The 6,543-nt window shown below is 43.3% G+C and overlaps 1 protein-coding gene across 2 annotated transcripts in view; it reads right to left on the bottom strand.

The window, feature by feature from the left end:
- Positions 1-6,313, bottom strand: part of rarga (retinoic acid receptor gamma a) — a 42,651-nt gene extending 36,338 nt beyond the window's left edge. The window contains exon 1 of one of the 2 annotated variants that reach the window (XM_024293248.2): positions 6,063-6,313. The gene's annotated coding sequence lies outside the window, so the exon portion shown is untranslated. Of the gene's footprint in view, positions 1-1,152; positions 1,799-6,062 lie in introns of those variants that run through there. The other variant, XM_024293250.2, reaches the window with a different exon arrangement.
- Positions 6,314-6,543: the final 230 nt, after the last annotated feature.

The following is a 6,543-nucleotide window of genomic DNA, read 5'->3' as shown; positions in this document are numbered from 1 at the left end:
AAAAAAAAAAAAAAAACAAGAGAGTGCTTCTGAAGCAGTGAGGCTTCCGGCCTCAAGGATTTGTGTGTGCGCGATGGGCTCAAATGATTTAATTCTAAACAGCCACATTACATCAGAAAGACGTTAGAAGTAAAGCCATTCCTCTAGTAAAGCCCACAGGTGCTTTATGTGAGGAGGCTGGTTCTCCACCTCCGGGATGAGCTTCAAATCCAGATGTTACAACGTCGAACCAGATGGCAGAAGAAAGTTTTACAGATAATGCTAGCTTTGGCATATGATCCAACACTCTGTCCTTTTACTTCAGTCACACTTTTCCCAAGACTCATTCTACACCTCAAGCCCAAAAAAAAAAGAGTAGTGGACAGCAGGTGCAAAGCTGAAGTAACTGATCTGCTGACCACACACTTGTGCAGCAATAAATTGAAGACTCTCTGATGGCAGGTGCTTATCTTCATCTGAAAACTTAAGCAAACACACCAACCTACACGTAATTATAACAAGCAGAACTTGTTAACCTAGAACATGTGCCAAAATCCTTTAAACATTCTTAACTGCCAGGAACCAAGTAAACTGAGAGCAGAGCAGCAAACACTGCAGGAGTCAGCCAGAGCTGCTTTAAAACACTAAAAAACAATGTCTCCCTCCTCCAAGTGTTCATATGCTAAATATTAAAAAGAGCAGGTCAAGGACTGGTGACTCCTCTCATGAATACACATCAAACATGTGCAAGCGTGTACACAGGAACACACAAACATATGCCAATAATAAAGAGCTCCACAGGCACTGGATAACGTTTGAAACACTCGCTAACAAGCACATGTGCGCACGCAGGCACACGCGCACACACGGCCCGAGAAGTCTTCACATAAACCGAGTGTCACGCTCACATTTATAAGGAACAGAGAGGCAAACAAACTGAGGCAAAGCATGCAAACAAACATGTGTGTTGGGATACTCGGCTGTTTACACGGGACATTTTCAGAGATGATTTACGGCCTCCAAAGCCTCCCAAGAGTCTCGCACGCTTGTTTCTGTTTTCAATTAAAACTCAATCCTTGAAGAGTATAAAAATGTTCTGTGAACAGGGAGTGACTGCAAAAAAAGGGAAACAGAAACCAACAAAGGTAACCGACTAGAGTAAAAGTAACTTACGAGAGGCTGCACTGAAGGTGCCGATGGACAGATGAGGAGGACACAAGTCTGCTGAGCAGCGCAAGCCAATGAAAGGTCGGAAAAGACGTCCCTTCAACAGCACAGACAGAGGAGTAGTGAGCCTCTGACTCTCTCCTTCATTCCCCCCTCCTGCACTCCACTCCTCCTCCTCTGCTAGTCGCCACCTTTTCAAATCAGTCTTTCCCTCCCCAAATCCATGCACCCACTGTCTCCCTGAGATTTAATTATATTGTGATTCATAAAGCTTTTTTTTTGTCATGTGACCCTTACACTTCAGATCTATCTTTTCACAAACCACAAAATCCCTGGAGGGGAGGGGGGTGCCCACTGAGCTTACTGTAGGTCTCTGCTTTTAATTCTCTCTGCCTCTTTTTATGTTTCTCAGGTGAATCACTTTTTGGCTTAAGTTTGCGTTTAATCTGCGCCTGTCGAAATGGTGAGACGCTCGAGATCATAGATCATTCACATTCCTTAGAAATGAATTAAATCTGGTTTATTGGGAGAGGAAGTTTTAGGATCTTTAATAATACAGAACACTGACTCTGTGCTGTTTTTGATTTAAAACACGCACAGTATCCATTTAAAGCCACAAGTCAGTTCAGCCATAATTTTATGTGTCGCCTCCAGTCATTCGTTTAATCTTTTTAATGGACTTCAGTGTCTTTTTGTTCGGTAAGGGCACAAAATGTCTATTTTTTTGGTGGTGGGACTTAGATGTACAAGGAAAAAGCTGCTTTTGCAGCAGAATCCCATATAAAGTCCCACTATATATTTTTCTATAATAAAAGCGTTCCCAGCAGTCTTTTAATCATGATGATAAAGAGATATTTTCTGCACATTGTCAGGAGCTTATTAGAAATTTGCCTTTTGGGTTGTAGGAGCAGAAGTTAGCCTACATTAGGAACCTAGCATGACTTTGTTAACACGCTCTCCTGTTAGCTTACAGCTCCTTGCAAGCACAAGCTAACATTAGCATAGCAAAAAAAATGCTAACATTATCAGAGCTGTCCAGGTTTAAAGTTTTGATCCAGATGGCAGCTCAGATAAAGAAAATGAAGATGTTAATGGATCTATTTGTTAATAAGTTCAGGATTTTTGGAATTGTAGCGAAGAAGGGAGACTTTGACCCGCCCATGGCAACACGTGAGCTTTTTCAAACCGCGGGTTTTCATCTGCTCCTGATCCATCAGGATTTGAATCAAAAAAATACTCAGAAATGCAGTTTTGATCTTAAAATATGTTATATATGTCCTCCATTATGAGAAATGGCTACAAGAAAATGTTAAAAAAAATAGGGCTGGGTATCGAATCGATTCAATTTTATTGGTCAGAGCCGGGATCAATTCAATTCTGATTTTTTTTTTAATTTGTTATAATTCATTCCTGTGAGTATATAAAGATGTTCATTTTGCCAGCAATCCATGTTTAGGTCGACCGAGGGTTAACATTACCTATGGGAAATCCCATTATACGTTAGCATCAAGCTAGCAGATTTTAGCATCATGCGTTAGATTGATCTCTACTTTTATGGATCCATTATTGATCTATTGAACTTAGATCGATTCAGATCAATTTTATCAATCCAGTCCAAGTTAAAAACACCAAAAAAGTCAATTGATGAGAGTTTTTGAAAACAATGTCCTAAACACAAAAAAAAATGAAATAAAATTTGAAATTAAAATGAGAGTATGTCCTAAACTGCAGTTTTTCGTGGCCGCTGCCCTTCAGGTCAAAACTATTGGGTTGGCATAGCGGCAGCAGAAGCGGCAGTGACAGATGTGGGTGTGCCCCGAAACGTGCCCCTCTCTATGAGAACACACGTTTCAGATCTGTGTTTGTGTGTTTGTGGTTCTGGGTGTGTGCCCTGTTTTTCTCAATGCAATGTTTCTCAAGTTGTTTAGGTTGTGAGGAGCACCTCAGACCTCAAAGCTGGGAGGAGTAGGCACACCTCAACTGGCATCTCTGAGGACACTTTTTCCTCGTGGCGTCAGCAAAAAGAGGACACACAAAAACACCTCAGTGCAAACACACTCGCATGAGCTTCTTTCCCACTAATACAAACAACATTTTGTCCAAACCAAGCAAAATTCAGCGAGAAAATTTCAATTACCCTAAATAAGAACCACTTATTGTGAAGCTTCTCTTTTTCAAGCAAAAGTTCCCAGCTGGAATTACTGAAGCGTATTCCCAGTAAATGAATAGATAAACAGTAAGAAGGACTGCAGCTTTTATGCAGAAACGTTCAGGAAACACAGATCTAAGCGGCACTACTAACAGCCTTTCAGCTGATCTTTATCTCATTGCTATTTGATGTCTGAGTTCCCCATAAAGTCACTAAGGCTAATAAAGTCCCCTGAATGTTTACATAGTCTGTTGTGTAACAGAAATCAAGAAGGTGAGTTTAATTGGTCGTTGGATGTAGTGAGCGATGATCCCAGCTGCTGATGGAGATGTGGCCTGGCTCGGGCCTTGTCTTCAAATCAGAATGTGCAGTCAAGTGCAGGATGATGATGGTCTTTGTGTCAGTGCACGGTCCACTCGCCGCTTTTGTCCTTGTTAAACCGTGTGTGCTCTGAGCTGTGCTCATCCTCAGTCTGCGGCTGAAACGCAGGAGTCTGCTTGAGACTGGATGAGTGTGTGTAGGCAGTAGCAGCCAGAAGGTCAGGGGTTACTAGTGTTTGTGTTTCAGTGTCAGTGAAGTGTGCTCCGGGCGGAGATTTATGATCATTGTATCTGGGAGGCTGCAGAGTGAAGGATAATGAAGACAGATCAGGGTGCTATCTCTGTCTCTGGGCACCACTGGAAACGTGCCCTATGGCCCCCGCCATTCTCGACTCATTAACTTCAGCCGGTGACATCATAACGTACTGCCCTGACATCAATCCTAACAGCTCCTACAAAAAAAAAGTTTAAAAAAACGGCAGTTCCTACCAGGAAGTCATCCGGCAAACTCAAGCATTGTTGAGAGCATAGCTGCAGCTTCTCCGGGTGTGTTTATAAAAATATGAAATATTCATGGCAACATCTTACTCGGTCGTGTGTTTCCACTTTAGATTCATCATATTAGCATTCACAGAGCAACAGAGTGGAGGCCTGGAGCTCGCTGGCAGAGCAGAGAGAAAAAGCAGGAAAAAAGGGGGGAATGATGGCGAAGGAGGGAAAGAGGTTAGTCAGGTTACAGAGAGGAGGAGGAGGTGAAGGGGCCGGAGATACAGGCAAGTAGAGAGAGAAAGGGTTGGATGCTTGACGCTTGGTGCTGCTGGTGACAATTTTCAATCAGTAACTAGATGCCAATAATGAGATCACTATTTCCCCACATTTAGATTGATGTCATTGGAAGTGTGGTGCTGTTCTGAGACATGGCAAAAAACACACACCGCAGTGTCTGGCACGCAAAAACATATTCATGCGCACACATTTTCCTTGGTTATGGACTTATATACACATCCTGTAAAATGAAGGGCCGCATTCATTCCACCTGGCAAAGTGCGCTCATTTACAATCCAACTGCCTTCAAGTGAAAATATACACGGAGGAATACAGCTCACAGGAAAATGAGCTACTCATGGCAGGCAAGGAGTAGAAACGTGCGAGAGACCAAAGGGCATATACCAGCACCTCAACGAAAACAAACCTGGGAACAGAGACGCGGAGCCAAGCGCCGTTTTATTGCACTCCAAACTACGGGGAAAAGAGGAAATAAAACGTGTCTGTGTGCGGACACGTTTTGTGCAAATTTTAGGGTGCACTCAGAGGTTGTGGACACAGCTACCAGTGTGTTTGCCAGCAAATGAGCCCTCCTTCCCCGACATGTGTGTCCAATGAAAAGTGAATGGCTCTCCTGTCTATACTTTCCTAAAAAAAAGTACGAAAAAATCAGCCATGATGTCACCATGAACCCATCTTGAACTCACCTCCGTCAAAAAGCATTACCCCAACCCTCCTTCTCTTTCTCTGCCTCATTTTCCTTTCCACCTCTCCCTGCGTCTCTTTTTCACTGAGCTCCCATTCTTTTCTTTTTTTCATATATTTCCATATTCCTCAACATTTCCTCTTCTCCTGGTCTCAACTAATTGAGCTGCCAAAAAATGTCACTATCCTAAATTGTTTAAGCTGCTTTGAAATAAAAAATAAAACACAAGAAAATGATTAGAATGCATGAACAGGAGCCAAAAAACTAAAAGCAGAAAAATGAGAGATGAGTGAGAATGCAAATGCATGAGGGTAGAAGAGGGGAGGGAGGGAGGGGGCAGCAAGAAGGCAGCCAGAGAGCTACATATGGAAGTGATTCTGTAATTACTGCAAATCTGTGAGCTCAAAGGGAAAGCTCTTCTTTTCCATGCCCTGCACAGAACACTGCCCTTATAAGAGAGCTGGGCAAACTCTGAAAGTAGAGGAGGAGGAGGAGGAGGGCGTGAATAAAAACGAGTTTTTCTTGCTGGGGCATTGTGTCATGTTGAGACTGAAATACGGCAGAATGCAAATTTCTCAAACTTTTTTTAAGGCCACTTTGCTGTACTTCTCTGCGCCATGAAGGACCATCAGTGTCATGAAGCGCACATGCTTGGGGGGTAAACATGAGGAGGGAGGAGGGGGGCAGACGTAGAGACAGACGGACTGTGGTGAGAAAAGAGTTTTTCAAGCCTCAGGCCAAATGAAGAAGTGCGCAGGTGCGTCTGTTGGCAGCGGCTTCTGTTCTTCTGCTCGGTCCCGATCGCAGCCTCAGCACTCTGTAATTACCCCGTTGCCCTGTCATAACGTGTTCCAGGGGAGACGTGCGTAATTAACGCACGCCCGGACTGACGCGGCTCGAGCTTGTGTTTATTCCAAGACACTTTCAATTAATAACGACGGCGGGTGATTTATGGAGAGCACAAACTCCGACCTACCTGCCTGCCTGCCTTCCTCGTCTGCTGCAGAAGTTCACAAGTCTGAAAGTGACACCAACAACAGCTTCGCGGCGGAGGGAGCGACGCGGAGTCACACGGAGTGGAAGAGAAGTCCTCGTTTGCGTCAGTGTTTCCTCGCTGATCACTTCAGTCATTTGTCAAGTTGCTTTTGTTTGTTGCCAACCGATCAGACCACTTTGAGCCGACAGCTTTAGGGCGTTTATCAAACTCCAAGCGCGCAAATTTGTGACGCAGCGACTCCCTCTAGTGGTGAAGAGTGGAACTGAATGAGCCAAAAGAAGGAGAGGAGTCTTGTAGCAAATGAAGTTCAACTTTATTTGTATCGCACTTTTCCTGCTACAAAACATCTCAAAGTGCTTTGCAAAATAAAATAAACAATAGTAAGATGAAAAAAATTGTAGTTAAAATATAAATCATAATATAAATAAATAAAATTCCAACACATAAACACATAAAGTGC

This window comes from Oryzias melastigma, linkage group LG7 (genome assembly GCF_002922805.2).
Source record: "Oryzias melastigma strain HK-1 linkage group LG7, ASM292280v2, whole genome shotgun sequence".
NCBI lineage: Eukaryota > Metazoa > Chordata > Actinopteri > Beloniformes > Adrianichthyidae > Oryzias > Oryzias melastigma.
The sequence above is the reverse complement of the archived record's forward strand: the minus strand, read 5'-3'. Positions and strand labels throughout refer to the sequence as shown.